The sequence below is a fragment of the Mugil cephalus genome, chromosome 20, assembly GCF_022458985.1.
Source record: "Mugil cephalus isolate CIBA_MC_2020 chromosome 20, CIBA_Mcephalus_1.1, whole genome shotgun sequence".
Lineage (NCBI taxonomy): Eukaryota > Metazoa > Chordata > Actinopteri > Mugiliformes > Mugilidae > Mugil > Mugil cephalus.
Window position 1 is genome coordinate 14098778 of NC_061789.1, and position 18197 is coordinate 14116974.

Consider the following 18197-nt stretch of genomic DNA (forward strand, 5'->3'; position numbering starts at 1 on the left):
TATTACAACTTGTGAAGAACTTGAACTGTAAAAACACTTGCAAAGAAAGACAAATAGCCACTAAATGTTTGATCGGTTTCCACGGTATCCCGTTTGAATTTTTAACAAGCTTTTACCGGTGGGTTCTCAGATCTGTTTGGACCTCATGAGAAAACCTCCAGTTTGCTGCTGCTTTGAGTGACACAGAGATGATGTGCCAAACTGTGTCTGTCCTCAGGAAATTGCTGTGGCAGGAGGGCTATTTTATTGAGCTGATGATTGTAGCCCGACAGCTTTATTTCAGAGTCCTGATAAAGTGTGAAACGGTGTAAATCACTGTGAGCAGAGGCTTTGCAGAGGGGAAGTCTTTGTGATGCTATGGATATACGTGTAGTGCTGCTGGGGGAAAAAAAAAAAGAAAAAAAAAAGAGGGAGAACTTCTTCACACTTCCTCCGTGCTGTCTTAACTAACAGCGGTATGTACCAGCCCACATGACAGAAGTTGTAAACACAACTCCGACAACGACGACTCCATAAGGTATCGCGGCCTCTGCAACCCTTCCACATTTACATCTGTGTGGGCTTTGTTGCTAAGCTCTGGCACACGCACTCCACTAAGGCATATATATTTTAATTAAAAAAACGATTTCAAAAGGAACTAATTATCACCAGAAAGGCAACTGAACATGCTTCTAAATGCTTCGACGCAACACCTGGGGGCAAATGGCGAGCAGCCGGTATGAAAACGGCGAGTGTCAGCTTTCATGCACACGTCGAGCCGAGCGGATCCCTTCAAGCAGGCGTTAATATTTCAGATTGTCGTCTGAGGCGTCGACCCTCTCCCGACTGTACCTGTCACCCCGCCGCCGCACCTATTAGCTGACACGCTTTAGCGGCCCGGCGGCTGCGGCTGTCACTTCAAAGCGGAGGTCCTGTCAGCCTCATGTCTTAGTTTAACAGCTGGCTGTCGACTGCCTCTCTCTCTACGCACACACACACACACACACACACACACAGCTCCTGTCTGGAGGAAGCAGACTGACAGATGTGCATCCTGACCTCGCTTCAGATCTGCTCCACAAACACTTCAAACTCTAAGTTGTAGTCAAACCCAGTTTAGCTACTTTACTAGAGTTTCATTTCCATACATCTTTAAGCCCTTTCTTTTCTTTTTAAATGGCATCCCTTCCTATTCTGTCTTATATTTACTTCCTCTTTCCATTTTCCCATGCGTTTACCATTTTTTGCATTGTACCCATTCTCCCTTCCTTCCGTTGGTAATCTCTCATTCCATCTCTTACTGCTTTCGTCCTTCCCGATGTCCTTATCATCTCATATTCTCTCCTTTCAATTGTTCTTCATTAAATCCATAACAAAAGCTGTTGCTAACCCCCTTCTCTGCAATCAGACTGTCTGCCAGACGAACGTGTCTTATTCAGGGAGTAATCAGATTCGTTAAAAGTGTATTTTTCTGTTCAGGTACATGCCGTCTGCACATTCATAATCAACCCCCCAAAAAATGAGCACAAACAACCTCAAACTTAACCGCGCCTTTGTGTGCTTGTTACATGCTTTTGTTTGCGTGGGAGCATCACAGTAAAAAGAAAAGTACAACCAGTCCGGATTCATATGTGCGTCCCTCCTAACAAGGAACAAAGATCCAGCTCACGGCATTAATATTCATGCAGCTGTGTCGTAACATGAGCTTTGCGTGGAGACGCATGAGCCTCGCTGCTCTACCTGCCCGAGTGCTTGGCTCAAGAGACTGTGTGAGGCCGCCGCCAAGGCTCTGAGATGGATTTATTACGTCTGATATCAGTGAGCGTTGGGGGAGAATGGTAATGTGCGCCGGCCCCGGCCTGCGGGGTCTACATTCGCCGTGATGGATTGTCTGTAGTGATGAGGCTGTTTAAGAGACTCCAGGAGCTGCCTCAGAGTGGAATGGGATTCCTATACGTGGATGAGGAGCTGCCGAGATGCTTTGTGTTGCTAAAAATCAGCCTCACAAAAATGTGACCAGAATGTTTGCTGAAAGTGGCTGTTGTTTTATAAAAGTCAGTATGAAAGGCTTTGATTTGACTGATTTTTTTTTTAGGTTTGGGAACTACTCAGGATAAATCGCTCACAATTTCAAGGTCCGAGGTGGCTGCTCATATGATTGCTTCCATCAAACTTGAACTAGTGTCCAGAACACTTACCTCAGAGTTTAAACATGTTGTCCAGCTAACAAAAATACAAAACAACGGCAAACAGAATATCAGAAGATTTTCCGCATCTTAACTTGAAGGATCAGAATCACAAAGCTAACTCACCGAGGGTTGTCATCCCCGAAAGTGTCCGAGGTTAAACAATCCCGTTGAGTGCACTTAACAACATCTCCCAGACATCTTGTATACAAACACTCCCCCTCGTCTTCGGGGCACATTTGTCTCTCCCCTTGCCTTCCTCCGCCTGTGGCATCCAGTGATGTGCATCCTGCTTAATTACTTTTTCATGAGTTGCTCCCTGTTTTCGGCCCAAGGGAATTGCTCCCTCCCTCATCCCCATCCACTTAAGGTGACCTTGTCTTGTTGGGACGCACTGCTGCAGTGCTCCCACCTCCCCATGCTGTAATCCCTCCCGGCATACAATGCATGTGGGCATGTGTACGGCTCCGTAGCCGAGGGGGAGTGCAAATGGAGGGCTGTTAAAGTGTTGCCAACTAGGTATCGCTTGCCCAGTTTGCCTCCATTACCGAGTCCTTAGCATCTTTAAAGCTGCTCTTAGCGACTGTGAATCTGAGCAGACACATAGAATCACTGATCAATAAAATCATAACGTAATCAGCACCCAGTCTGCACACTCATGGTTACCAGACTGACTGAATGACACTTTCTATTGATTTAAAGGGATCAAACGGTGGTGAGTGGAGCTCCTTCTGAATCGAGTGGCTGCTTGCTGGTAGTGCTTGAAATCCACTATGAAGTTCTGGAAACAAAGTCGCCATTTTTTATTTTTAGTTGTGGATAATGTTAGATATGTATTTCTCTAAATGTGTCTCCTGAAAAATGGAGCAATGATACATTTTAAAACAAAATGCTCCTCATAAAATGTAATAAATAGATGAAGGGACATATATATTGTATGTATACTGTATGATGACTATGATCATCCTTGTCAGATGACTTCTGCTAGCTCGCTAAACTGAAATCTCCTGAATAACACCAATAAAATAAGACAAGATAGTCCTTTAATTAATCGCACAGTGGGATACTACATTCTAAACTCCCCTGAACTTCTGTAGACTGTGTCACACATTAAGCAGATTGCAGTAAAGTTGAGTGGTCGTCCGGACAATGAAGTTAATGTTTCAGTGAAGAGTCGTGTTTCATTCAGCATCCACCTCATACCACCTCATCCGACCCCTTTTGAGGTGACAGAGCTACGGCTCCCCTCCGAGCTCTCTCCTCCTTTTTTATTAACTTAAAGTGGCAATCTCAACGATTTTCACTTCATGGAGTATTACCATATTTATATATTTTCATTATTTCAACCAATAAACCAACCAATTGGAAAATGAGTTGTATTAATAAGTAAGTGCCAGTGTAATCTCTCTCTGCGCGTGGCTATCTGGACATGAATGCATAATGATGAATCGTTTTCGGGCGAAAGACGATAATTCCAGAGACTGCCTTTCTCACTTCTGCGGCTTCACATTAATAGTCTTTAGGAATCAAAACAAGAGATGAAGGGAAATGCGGAGACAGTGGTTGTTGTTTGTGTTTAATATATTGCAGGAAGTAATGGAACGAGCAGAGGGAGCAGCCACAGTGAGCTGTTAGATGAAGAGCTGCAGTTCAAATACTCATGTGCTGCTTCAGATGAGATCGTGGCTGCTCACAAAACAATGGACAAAGGAAAACTATTGTTCAGTTTCTTTATTAAAACAGTAACAGACTGGGATGCTCCTATAAGCAGCAGTTTTATCAGGTGTCATTGTTGCTACAGCAAGCTGTTAAGACTTATCCAGCTTATGCCGAAGTGTATGGAGCAACAGGACCTCTATTAGTAGAGGAGGGAAGTCTTTGGTAGTCCCGCTGCGGCCTATCGACTAGTGGACTGCTTTCCATCAAAACACTCATCTAAATCAGCGAGACTAAAAACAGCATCTGAGGTAAAGTCTCCAGAGGTGGTGAAAACAGAGGACAGGAACCCAACTCTTATAAAAGTAAAAATAAAGTAATAAAAAAGAAGCAGTTTTGTTTTACAAGGTCTCATCTTCTATGGAGTTACAATCCACAGTTCATCTCCCTGCAGGCTGCATCCATATAGCGCAGCATAAAATACCCCCAAAATTTGGCAGAGAGCGGGATGGGATCGAAACGTGGACACAGAGTCATAATTGTGGCATTGAGTCGTGAAATGATCAGAGCAGTCAGAGGCCTGAGATTTAAAGACTAAAGGAATAAGATAGAATGAAAAAGCAGAGAGGAGACCTGTCGCACCAGCTTCCTGTCAGAAATCCGCAAACTTTTCATCCTCCTGGTTTGTGTGTTAGTTGAAGCTTGTTGCTGAGCCAGATATGAACCTCAAATCTGCCTGAGAAGGTGGGCGTGTGCACCGAACAACATCACTCCCAACTCTTAGGTAAAACTGTGAGTCTCCTTTTCTGCAACACATGACAGATTTAAAGAAAAAAAATCCCGATCATGCAGGATAGCAGGCATTTGTGCAGAAGATTAGAGATTAGGGGAGCAGGTGGTAACAAGGTTAACATATATTTAGATGGTATATCTCTGCAGAATGTGTAACAAATAGAAATTGGTTGCATTTGCATACTTTTATTGGACTGAATATTGTGCTCATAGAAACTCTAGTTTTCAAAGAAGATCCCATTAAATGTATTCGTCTGGGACGCGATTTGCTAGAATTTGCCCAGAAACAGCTTTGCACTGTGGAATATGTTTCTACTAAAACAACAAACACATTTGATTAGTGCATGCTTGGGCGACGCCATATTGGTGAATGCAGATGTTCACAAAGTTCAACAGAACAATAAGTGAACTCAGAGTCTGCAGAGGGCTGAAAGATGCACCAAAACGGAATCTGAATGCAAGCATTAAGACGCATTGTGCGGGAAGTGAAGAATTGGTCAGGAGAAAGGACACAGCAAGTTGTGAAGCCTTTAAGCATTTTGTTTGGACAGGTAGTAGGAGGTAAATGAGAGACTGGTTGATAAGGAGATTAAATAAAAATAAATAAATGGTACAAGTACATAATGTTACATAGTGTGACATTTTAGATCTAAAGCACATCTACTGCTCTACAGTTCAGTTTATATACGACCAGCGAGACGAGTTAAACCCTGTGTGAAGATCAGTGTAGTCCTTGTCGCTGGGCAGATTTCAGTCAGTGCTGCGACTGCTCTTTATCAGGTCATTCTAAGTCAGCGCAGCGTTTTCTGAAGTGGTAATTTCCGCCTCTTTCTCAATGAGCGTGATTCGGAGCAGCAGGGAGACAGTCCTCTCCCGGTGCACAGCTCCGCCACTGCCAAATGCACAATATGAATTGATTCGTCTCCTTATCTCGCCTGTCCATTAAATAGGAGGCTAATGAACCTGATTGGGCTGGTTAGATGAAACTCACACTCTGAGGATCCCGCAAGCCTCCCAGCCGCACGGCCCACGACCGAATATTGAGATTCATTCATGGCATCCTGACACACACAGATAGCCTCTTAACACCGCGGCTGATCCAGCCGCTCCTCATGCATTATGTAGCGCGTGTTTGTACACTGAAGAGCTCACCGGACGGAAGGTCAGCCTTCACTGTCTCACCATTAACTTCCCCAAACATTGTTTTTCTCCAATTGTGAATATATGCAGTAATTCCTCCTCCATGCCGTGGCTGCCATACTTATGTGAGCCAGGTCAGGATATATACTGTTACCCATAAAGCTGGAGTCAAATATATATATATATATATATTTTACCTCTTCAATCTGATTTGTATAAAAAAGGAATAAAAATAAGAATTTGTCTGAAAACAAAATTATTCCAACTTTGTGGGTGTATTAAAATATCGGGTTCAGTTTTCAAATCTGAAAAGTATTTCTGTTGAGCAAATGTGATTTTACCGTGGACCGTCTGAGCTGAAATATGAATTACCCCAATATACAGGATATTTGATGCTTAATGCTTTAGGGGTCCCTTCTCATATCATGGAATAGAATTAAAATCTTTCTTTATCAGTAAAATGAAACTCAGTAGAATGAAACTTAAAATATGCGCCAAAAACTAACTTTTATGGTGAAATGCAACAAGATATGAACATTTATTCAAACCGTAACCCTCCTCTATGTAACCCTAATCCTGCCATGTGGCTGTATTCGATTTATTTACATGCCTTTCTTATCGTGTCCAACCAGTGTGGTTTGCTTTAAATGGTGGAGCTGCAGCTTATCATCAAGCCTTACATCTCAAAGAAAGAAAAAAAAAAGTGACATAAAAGACTACAGGAAATTAACTCCCACACGCGCACACAGCTCAGACACAAAGCAATTTATAGTTCAATAACAGTCAGAAAAGGCAGCCGAGTGCGAGGTGTCTAGCCGGGGAGGTAAAAGGTCACGAGGAGGAAATAAAAGAGTAGGAAGCTGGAGAGATGCTACGGTCGAGGAGGCACGCAGATGATCCGGCTGAAATACACGGGGGAGTTGTGGGGGAGCAGGTGATCGGAGCAGATTGGTGTGGAGGTCAGGTGAACTGGAAAAGTGGGAATCTACCAGGGACTCTATGACTTTCATGAATGTACCGGCTCATTCATTAAAGAGTTGGAGCCAAACTCTCCTCCAGAGATAGAAAAGATAAGTATACTGCCACAAATGAAGTGATCAGAAGGCAAACCAGCATTTTCACCATCTTGTTCAATGACATAATGTAGCCCTGGAGTACTTTAATGATATGGACATTTTATCACCTGTGTGAATGGACCATATGCCGAGTTCAGTAAGCATTACTCCACAAACCTGCGAACGAGCCGGGCTCCACTTTCACATCTTCTCCTCGGCAGGCCGCGGGCTGTGCCACCGTGAAACGCCATTAGCGGCGGAACAAAGCCGTGAATTGAATGCCACGGCGATGAGAAACTGCTATATGACATGTAAAATCCTGTTAGGATGCAGATTAGCGTTATCTGCGCCCCACCTGTCAATATCTATTATGCGCGGAGGGCACGGGCGCGGCTGAGCTGGAGGCGGAAGCGCTTCTGTCAGCACAGCGGCCACGACCGAGCGCTCGAAAGAGGGCAGCTCGTACCGGTATGCAAACAATTAGTTTGGATACAGTAGTCAGGTCTGCTCTGGGCAGCGCTGCTTTTACCATGTGGGAAGTATACTTCTGTTACACTGAGGCGGAGGGATGTATTCTCACCAGAAAGGTGCCAGAACAATGGAATAATTAAAGAGCTGACGGCCAAGGATGACAAAAAAAAAGAAGAGATACGTCTGTTTTGAAGGACGGTGTTCTCATTTTGAAAATAAACAGGGCTCCATTTCAGGAAGGTTGCATTCACAACCACACACACGCTGACGGTTTTCTCAGATGACTATTTAAGATGTTTTTCTGAAAGTCAGCTAGCATTCAAAGAACCGCATGTAACAGCTGTAACAGATCTGCAGCTGTTTTGATGAATCCATATCCGCGCATCCATCTTTAACTCCACACGCTTGGCGTGAAACATGCCACTGCCCTTCAAGTCTGTTTATTGCATTTTAATCATGTAGGCGAGGTCGTGTTTTTTGCTGCGCCCCGAACGCCTCCCGTGCAGACACGCAGAGAACGGATGACGTAACAGATCCGCCGCTGCTTCTCGCAGTTGCGTGCAGCGTTGCCTGCATGGGAGGTGTTTGACGACTGTACATCACCTTGTACTTTGGAGGGAAAACTCATAAAGAAAACTAAATAAACTTCTTTAATAGCCAAATGTCTGAAAAATGCATCATCCCCAAAGCTTGTAACCTTAGCGTCTTCTTCAGCGTCGACGCAACCATGCATATCGCACAAAAGGCTTGGTAAAAGAACAAGGAGCTCATCAGGGACGCAGAGGAACCTGCTATATAAACAAACGAGAGCCCCATTCAGTTTCGATGTGGCCTGAGTTGCTCATCAAACCTCCCACTCTTTCCCGCTCCTCTCCGCACAGCGCTGCTGCTTTCGCTCCACATGGGTGGGAATTATGTGTGAAATGGCCTCAGAAATTACAATTCATCTGCAGGTGGACGACACCGGCTGAGTCTTCTCCTCTAAATGCTTCATTAGTCACTGACTGAGTGTTTTCTGTGAATGGGAGAAAGCCGAGCCGCCCACAGATTTCCTGTGACCCCTTGGGCAGACCTGCATTCGCTCGCCTCCCACTCGCGGCAGGCTCCATTCACAAATATAGCTCTTTAAAAAGCGCCGGAGCGGAAGAGTTTGAATCCGCAGCACCTGTACAGCGGCGTGATGTGAGAGCAGGGACCGCAGGGTCACCAGAGAGCGAATCCGAGGAGTGAGACGGAGGTGTGAGAAGCACCGATAGGTTTGTGATTAGCATCATCCCCTGTGCGTTGTCTTGGAAAAAGCAAACAGCACACCCTATGCGCCCTGTGTGACAGAGTTGCAGAGAAGAGATGAGGAGAATATGGAAAGGGTGAAAAAAAAAAAAGAGCTGAACTCGGAGACCTGGACGTTCTAACGGAGCCCCCCTTTTGCTCATAATGTGGAGCATCCATCAGAGACGTGTCTGTGTGGCCACTTTTCTGAGCGCTCATTAGAGTCGACGCCAGCTGGGTGCCTGCAGGAACGCATGAGGGTTCATTATAATATTTACGCATGTTGCTTTCATTCATCATGAGGTGTAATGCGGTTTGCGGAGTGCCATCAGCATTACTTATTTTGTGTTCAAGTAAGCGCTGATGTGCAGCCCAGAGCAGCTCTCAGTTAAAACGCTGACGACGGGCCCAGCTGGGATTTTTATTTATTTTTTCTGGGTTTCTTCTCCACGCTTAAGCGGAATGCAGGTCCAGCGAATTGGAAAGTGAAACTGTCCATAGTTTGCCCTTGTGCTTCCACAGCTCCAATGAATTGGATAAGCAGTATAGGAAAAGGACGGATGGATAGACAGCAGAGGTCCTGAGGCCATATGTGCTTTTTTTTTTCTCTTTTTTTCTAACCAGCATTAAGGATACACTAAGTAGAAGAGGAACCAGGTCAACCTTGAAACAAAGTCAATCTCAAGTCGATGACTGTGTGACTCATCCTCAGATTTGTCCCGTAACTGTAACAAGTATTTTCCATTCACTGTTTGGGATGCATGAGACCTGAGAGATCAAGTTTAAATAGCTGGAACAACATGCTGGACTTTATCTGTATCGCCTAAGTGTCCTTTTCATTTTTACACCCAACGCTCTATTTATTCATAATTGCTCATAACCTCATTCATTGCAGTACACAGTTTTACGCTGCCATCCAACATTTTCTCACCGATACCAGACCAGAACTTTATTTGCTACCACTCTCGTGGCTCCCAATTAAGCAATTTTTCTGAAAACACGCCACCCCCTATGAATAAAATACTGCGTGCAGACTCTTGAGCTGATGCAGCATAGCTATCTCATTTCATATGTTACAATTTTTTACTGTTTATGTGAAACTCAACTTCGGCTCCTCTTATATGTAGTTGAGGTGTCATCCAGTAGCTGTCACTGATCCGAGAATGTGAATTAGATCAAAGTCCTTTATGAGCCGAGCTCTCTGATGACTCCAAAAATCTCTGTCGAATTAGATGGAAAAAGAGAAGTCTGCACAGAGCAGTAATGATGCATGCATCTGTCTCATCTCCCTTTATGGGCATGATATGAGCTTTAATATGCCGCAGAGCTGTAGCCCTATCAGATCAGATGTGGCTCCGGGCGATCGCAGCCTTCATGGGCGGAGGGTACTACTGAGCGGAGGAGGGGCCGAAGCGGCTGAGCGGCGGCAGCTCCGGGTGCATCACATTGTTCCCGTTTCTGCCCGGTTCCAGACAACAGGCCCCGGTGAAATGACTGTGGGTGCCGCCAACTGTGAAATTAATTGAACTTGTGATCCGAAGGGTAGAGACCAGCATCCGGCCTGAGGAGGCGAGTGTGCATCCTTGCTTACATTAAGCCATGACAAAGGAACAGCCAAGCCCAGAGGCGCTGAAAGGATCCGCGGTCAGTTTCCTCGACAAGATGTCTCCGGACGCGGCTGAGCTTCACTTGACTTGTGTGACATTGCCGCTGATTGCGCGAGACGTGTTTCCATGCTGTTGGCTCTTGTTCGAGGCTTTATTTTGGAGAGAAATTGCATTTGCCCACAGATCTATTCCGTCAACCTGATGACGGGGTCTGTAGATAACCACATTGAGCTCAGGACAGATTTTCTGTGTGCAGATTTAACCCAGTTTCAGAAAGATCCAGAGCTGGTTTGAAGAACTAATGCAGGTCATTTTGGCCATAATTTATTAAGATTAACTGGACTCACCTAGTTCGGAGAATGCAGTCACAATTCAACTTTCAACTTTTTTTTTAGGATGTTTATGCTACGACAAATTCTTGGGAATCGGCCCTGCTTCCCCACACCCAGAAAAAAACTGCTGCAGAAAGTTGGTCCGGAGTAGCTCCATTGGGAACTGATGATGCACTGACTAATAGTGCCAGGTCAATCAAATCATTCGGGTGGACTTTACTGTATGTGGCGATGGACAGTAAAAGCACAGATGCTGTTAACAAAATGGGATGGTAGTAGGACTATCCAGTTGTGTGCAGTGATATTTTCTCTCTGCACTGATGAGAACCGATGCAAACAAATACTACAAAATGAGATCAAAAGTTATAATTATGGTGACTCATCCTTAGTTTACAGAGCTATAGAAAAAGCGCTCGTCACATCTCGCCGAAAACCGTCATTCCGTCAGTCATGCTCACCGTGAAGAAGCACACAAGTAGTCATGGTTTTGCCCGCTCTGTTAAGCTTTTTTTTTTTCACACTGTCTCTTTAATTTGGACATGGACATGCACCTTTTTGTCGAGCCCTCAGGACTCTGCAGGTATTAAGGCGTTCCTCTTTACACATGACTTTTGCGATTGCGCTCGCCTGAATCCCTCAGATGTATCCTCGTCTCAATTTAACGGAGCCTGTTTTCTCAAAAGACGAATCGAGTTAATCCAGGTCAAGATGAATTATTCAGATCATTTTAATAGAGACCAGAAAACACTCGAGCATGAGAAGTGCATAAGCAGCAGCGTATAAGCTCAAAAAATGTAATGGAAGGGAGGGTCTGTGCTGGCAGAAGTTTGCGGTAATTTGTTTGTGAATACTTTTGTGTTTTTATGACTAAACAAAAGATGATTAGTTCCTGATCTTCTCGACCTCATTCCCCGGCTGTGCGCGTGCTCTCCCACTGATGAGGACCAATACAGGTGGAGCTAATTAATCTCATTTAACGCGGTTCCCAACTCTAGTCAAGATTTATGACGCTTTCTCCGAGTGCCACTTCTTCCTCAAAGATTAACAATTAAAGCCATTTTAACAGCATGATTAACTATTGAAGTCTGAGTTAATGCGCTCCTAATTGCCTAAGAGGTAAAATAAATCAACACAAACATGGCGAAATATGAAGTATAAGCAACATCTGCCTCCATGCTGCAAACTATTTTAAATCTATGAGGCCATGCCTGTTGAAATTTAATCCGTTGAGAGTAAATAAGTCAAATTATATTTTTTGGCCTGGTCTGCACAGACACAAGGCTCTCAGAAGAACAAAGAGAGAGGATAGTCCAACTCTATCAGAGTTCTGCTTCAAGCACTTTGTGTCCCTGAAGCTTCCCAGCACCGTGGTCCCTGGTCCTGTGGTTACAATGCAATCTGCGCTGCCCCACATTAGATAAGTATCCTCCAGCTCTCATCCAGGTCATACTGCACCACAGAGTGCAGCAAGGCCTCCAACACTGACACTGAGCCGCCCAGGTGGAGAAAACACTGTGGACTCGACAAAGAGCCTGTTGGTCAAAGCATATCAGGTCAGCTGAGTCACACTCACAGGTTCGTCTTCTCAGAGGCTGTCTTAGACAGTTCAAATTTAGTATCAATTTTCTCAATTTTTTTATGAGAAAAATGAACTATTTTTATATCACACAAACTGAGGCACATTTCCAGATTCCTGTGATTTAAAGATTCAGATTCACAATATAAGAATATTAAAGGCAGTTTTATTTTTAATGTTGGTGCAATTCATTTATTCATTTCAAAACGAGAAGAAGTTAAGGTCATATTCAGACACATCGTGTCTAAGCGAATCTCCTCCGGTCTCAGCTTCGATGAGAGGGAATCCAACCGATAACCAACAAATCCATCCGTCTGACATCAAATGCAGTCCAGTCACAAGGTCACGAACGGTAGCCTCCGGTCCAAGATTTAAATCCTTGGGTCAAGTGAAACGCATTGAACCAAGTCAAAGTCAAATCACTAAGGGGAAAATCTGTAATCTCAGTCACATCCTGTCTGGTCAAGCCAAGTTTCAAACCCTTAAGGCTACTTTGCAAATTCTGTAAATCTAAAGTGATAACCCAATCAAAATCATGTCCAACTAGTTCCCTGGACGCTCTGTAAGAAAGTTTACTGCACTTCATGTTTAAATTTGAGAACTATGTGTCTAAAAGCTTTCTTCTTGCTGTCTTCTTTTGAATATTTGTTCTTTTATTTTTAGTTTTGTGGAGAATTTCCTAGCTCTCAATAATTCTTTTGTAATTTTTTCATACAAATATGATGATTGTATTATAAAAAAAAGTGTGAAACCTAAAGCTGATGTATTGATTGGCAAAATTGATCTGGCACAAACAGTGAGGAACTTAATCTTCAACAAACGTTGTAGATTCACGTTTCAAAACTGAAAATCTCGTATTTCTGGCACGACTTCAGCTACCACCAAGGCGCATGGAGGAGGATGACCTTGATGAAGGCAAAACCCCTCAGTGTAATAAAGTTGTTCCTTGTGCGACAAGCTGCTGGAGTTTTGACCTTTCCAAAACTATAAATCTCCAGCACAATACTAAAAAAGCTGATTGTGAATTTAACACCAACCGTCCAGGACGTATTGGCATTGGCGGACTTGAAATAAACTAAACAGTTTTCTTTTCAATACCGAGACTCGGCGTGACATTTATTTATTCATAAAAGCACAAAATTTAATTAGAAGTCACCCAAATATCACGACCTTAAAAACACACAACGGCCGCCTTTGTTACAATGGCTGCCTGCATGCCTTAAATCAATTAAACATGTAAGCTTTTAAGCTGATTCCTCCTCATATCTGTGATGTGCATATTAATGACCTCATTACCGGCGGTATCGGCATTGTGTTGCGGAGACTGGATGCAAAAGGCACTTTTATCATTTTGTAGTTTATCCTTCAGAGGGATGGAGGAGCCCAAGCGGTTGCCACGCGAAAACCCAGACAGTGTGAAACTGAGACCACCCTGAGTGATTCCAAGCGTGAACACACATTCGACCATATGTGCCACCTGTACTGTGAAACACATCCTCCACTAGCTTGTGTCAAAAGGTGACAAAAGGTAAAAAGGTTCTTTTTCAACCTGATCTTAAAAATATTTCTCTGCTCTCCGGGGTTGAGCGTGCAAATTATCTGTTAAATCTCGTTTTTGTTTAATAATTGTGCGACTCTATGGCCTTGAACGCCAAAGACTCCTGGCTTGAGTCTAGATATCAATGCAGATGTCAAAAAATACATATTCATATTGTTTGATAATTGACCCTCTCTCTCATTTCATGATGTCAGTAGTTCTTGGGAAATGTACAGAGATTTTTGCCATGCAAACAGACTGAACATCTAAAAAAGAAAGAAATTCTAAAAGTGAGCGGGTAAAAAAATTAAGTCCTGGTTCAGTCCGTATAAACTGAAATGTTCAGAGGCAGCAAAAAGGCAGATGTGTGCTGTAGTGTTGGTATCACTATTAGGTGTTAGTTTAAATCAATAATTGACTGTATCTGGTTGGGTTGATTTTGATCATTTCTCCCCTAAAACAGTCAATTTTGAGTTAAAATGAGAAAAAATCTGAGCAGTAGCTTTTAAAGCTTGATTTAAAATAGATACTTTCATGTGTATCCACATGTCTTGCGCTAAATTTCAAGGACAACGGCTAAATCCTCGGATTTCACCTTCCCTCCTTTAAGTCATCCATTCCAGGTTTTTGAAGCATCCCCAGGACATTGCAGCTGCTCTCGCTAACAAGGGCCAACACAGGAGTTTAAGATTAATCTCGTTTGCGCCGGGCCAGGACTCCTTTGTCAAGATAAACTTATTTACACAGCTACTCTTTCCTCCCTGCTGAGTTCAGTGTCTTGTCAGTCTGTGACACTAATTTGTCATTTTCTGGTCGAGTCAGACAATGAAAAAGTCTCATTTTGATCAACAGTTCTTGCAGCAAACATAAAATAAGAGTTTGAAATCACAACAGTTGATCTGAGAAATGTCAGCAAGCAACTGTTTAAAATGTTTTAAGAAAAAAAACTACTGATGAACTGAAATCATCAGCTTGTAGTTGAACTCTTCTGAACATTTTTCTTTGGCTCATTGCTGTTGACAGTTTGTACATTCAGTATCCAGGTGGAGCCTGCGCTCTCATCTTAGCCTCAGAAACAACACCTCCCTTCACTGGTTCTTCATCTCAACACTGACCTTTCATCAACAAGAGATTGACCCCAGAAGGCTCGAGATTTGAACACATTTGGCACTGTGACCAACTTTGTTTACTGGGCTGACAACTTGATTAAATGCTCACGATGGGACACGGGCAGGGAGCACGAGGAGGCTGTTTTTGTCACACAGGTCCCACAGACACTCGCTTTGTCACGTAAATCCGACTCCAATCAACTTCTCAACTGAACCAAATTAATTTGATCTTTGTGCTTCAAAAATCAGCATTGTTTTCATTCTTTTCCAAATCTGGCGCACTCGATCACTTGAACGTCGACTTTGCTTCACGCCGCTGACATAATGTGATTTTGGCAAATGAGGCATACGCCCTTGATGCTTCTGAATAGTTTCTGCAACACAAGGAGCAATGTTCTGTTCAGATTTTGATAATATGAATAAAGAAACACGTTCGTTTTCCGCAAACATTTCAACAAGTCTTTGCATCAGAGTCAGCACTTCCTTCCAGATTTTGAATGCTTTTTTCTACAAGGGCTTGAATACCAGTGGAAAAACACTTCCTAGTATAACTAACCTTCATTAAGATATCATCAGAATAAACCTTCAGCAAACTGTTCTACTAAACCGTTCCACATGCAACCGTTAACATAGAAAACAACAGCCACAGTGTGATTATTTCTACTAGTTGATCATAATTTATCAATATCTTTGTGTCTGAAGAGTACTTTTCCTGACAGGCTCAACAGCCAGTCAGTATTAATGCTCTTCAGTCACGAAAGCATGAAAGCATCGTGCGACGTCTCCATTTCCCCATCCTGTTGGGATTAGTGAGGTGGCAAAGATGATTGGTCAAGTTCAATCCATTATCTGAAAACCCATCATTGCTTTACAAACTCAGAAATTTCCTCTGCACTTGGTTCATTTCTTTTATCTTGTTCTGTTTTATCCGGCTTCCATTTCCTTTTTTGGCAGGTGTTTTCTAAAAATGGCAGCTATTTCGAAAAACAACATCCCTGTGATCAAGAAAATGACACTTGATTCTAGGCTAAGATGGAGAAAAGAATCAGATTTCTTATTTCAGAGCCAGACATTTTCACATTTGTTGAGGCTGAGATTGTTTTTCGCAGCGTGGAGATGGAGGTGTTGTTTCTAAGAGATTAATAACCAAAAACTCCACATTTCAAATCAATAGTGCAGTTTATTCCAGCATATATCATGCTTGTGCTGCTTTTCTGTTGAATATTCTTTCTCCAGGAGCACACTAAACATAACCCCTCGCTGTAATGAATGGGGCTTTTACTTTCTCCCAAGGTATATTATAAAGTGCTCGGTGTTGAAAGAAAGTGATGAAAGTTTTGTGTTGCCATCAGCCATGTGTCCAACAGCTGCACTCAATCATCACAAATGTTATGTGAATTTATGTGTTGGTGATTATTACAGTGGGTGGGTGGAGCGCCATCGATCTGCCCCGTTTGCTTTTCAGCTGCCAGAATGAAGCATTTCCGCCATAATCTAAATGCCATCGATCAAATGTATAAAAGATGAAGCTTATTTCTCATCACATGCTATACTTGAACTTTCCTTTGAAACAGCTAGCAGAGTGCTGTTTCTTGCTCCCATTTGTGTTAAAAAAAAATAGTATATGAAATTCTAAAAATCCCTAAATAGCAGAATCTACTCAGCTCCAATAACCTGAGCAGGCACTACCCATATAGTGTACGTTCAAGCCATGTGTGTTGCAGAGATGCAGTGGGAGGGAGGGGCTTCAATTAGATGACAATTAGTGCACGCCCACTAGTGCAGGATGAGTCATCAACTTTAAACCTTTTACTAAGAAATCCCATGAAATGAATTGTCCAGATACTACACTTCAGATGGCATATGATGCAAGATACGTCTTATGAAAATACACGTAATTTAGTTTCATGGGGACTTTACAACTTGGCTTATAACTTTTTGAATTTTCTTGACCTGTGACTTTAATTTAATGAAATACATGCCTTTGTCAATTGTTTAACTTGAATTTTCAAGTGAAATAATTAAGTTCCCATCTTTTGGTTTAAAAAAAAAAAAATCAATCTGACTAGTCAGGACCTGCTCTGTGACTGACTTTATGAATTAATTTCCTCTTTTGTGAACTTTTCTAAGGATTAGCAAAACGTACAGCTAATAAAATAAGACGAGCTTTATTAATTGAATGGGGATCTTTCATATGAACTCACCTTGATCCATTCATGCTGAACTCACAGCTTTAAAGCCCCCATCCCGTTAAAGCGCTCATGAACGCATAATTAAATTGAAAACTACGTACTTCATTTGCAGAGAGAGAGAGCGCTTGTTTTACACTCTCCGTTATGTTGTATATCCGCCTCTTATTAAATTTTCACTCACTGGCTGCATTTTGAGTACACCTCAACATTTTTCTTTTATTTTATCAGTGATTCATCCAACACACACAGATGCGTTTTCACGGAGAGAAACGCAATTAACGGAGCAGTCAGCAGGGATCATAAATTAAGAGTCACATTTTTGATGAGTTCATTAGATTTCAGGGGAATGTGGAGCGCACGCGGAGAAATGCATCAGAGGAATGCATGCGGCTTAACAAAACAAAACTGGCACAGAGTGATTACAATATATCTGAGAAGGGATTAGAGGAGGTTAACGCGTACTTATTTGGTTTCACAGAATCAATCAAACCCTTCGTTTTACTGGAGACCCGTGCGCAGTAAGGTGTCCTCTGTAGGTGCACTTTTAATTTGAAATCCTTTGCTGCTTTAATGTCACTATTGAATTGAGATGATTGGAAACTGATTGGAAATACGCACATCAGCAGCCATTGAGGCAATTAAAATGTCACGCGCGGAGAAAAGAATGTGGACAGGCGGTGCAACGTAGATCAGACAGAGATCAGAGGGAAAATGAAATTCATTCTGAGAGGCGGCATATTTAACACTTGACCCCATTATGGAGAGCGAGCAGAGAGGTGTGTCTGGGCTTTACTGGCCTTTGCTCTGACAATGTTCATTTCAGAAAATTACATGATCTTTCGTCGGGATTCGTGGCCTACTTTCCACCGTGATACCCGTACTGTCAAGATCAGACACCGAATTAATAACTTGCATACTGATTGCATTGCGACTCTGCACTTCTCGCTGTTATTAAATCTTTTTTTAGTCGGTATTCTTTGAACAGATTATTACAAATGTAACTGCAACACAAGAGGCTTATTCAAAACTCTACAATTAAGCCTTTGATGAAAATCCACCTGAGAAATTAGTCCTCAAATAATGATGGATGTTAGCTGAAATATCCTCCTCTGCAGTACGACCATATTAACACTTAAACGCTACAATTTGAATTAGGTGTGTGAACTGAAGTAGCATTTTAAAATAGAATTTAACATTTATTTTTTGTGCTAAGTTTGTAGTGGGAGGCCTCAAAAGTGCACCGTGCTCGGACATGTTTACCAGTTTAGATGGGCCCCTGCGGAGCCCCACAGCCCT

The 18197-nt window shown here is 42.7% G+C and overlaps 1 protein-coding gene across 3 annotated transcripts in view; it reads left to right on the top strand.

Moving 5' to 3' along the window:
- Positions 1-18197, top strand: part of LOC124998445 (protein shisa-6) — a 61597-nt gene that overhangs the window by 12343 nt on the left and 31057 nt on the right. The gene's annotated exons all lie outside the window — the stretch shown is intronic.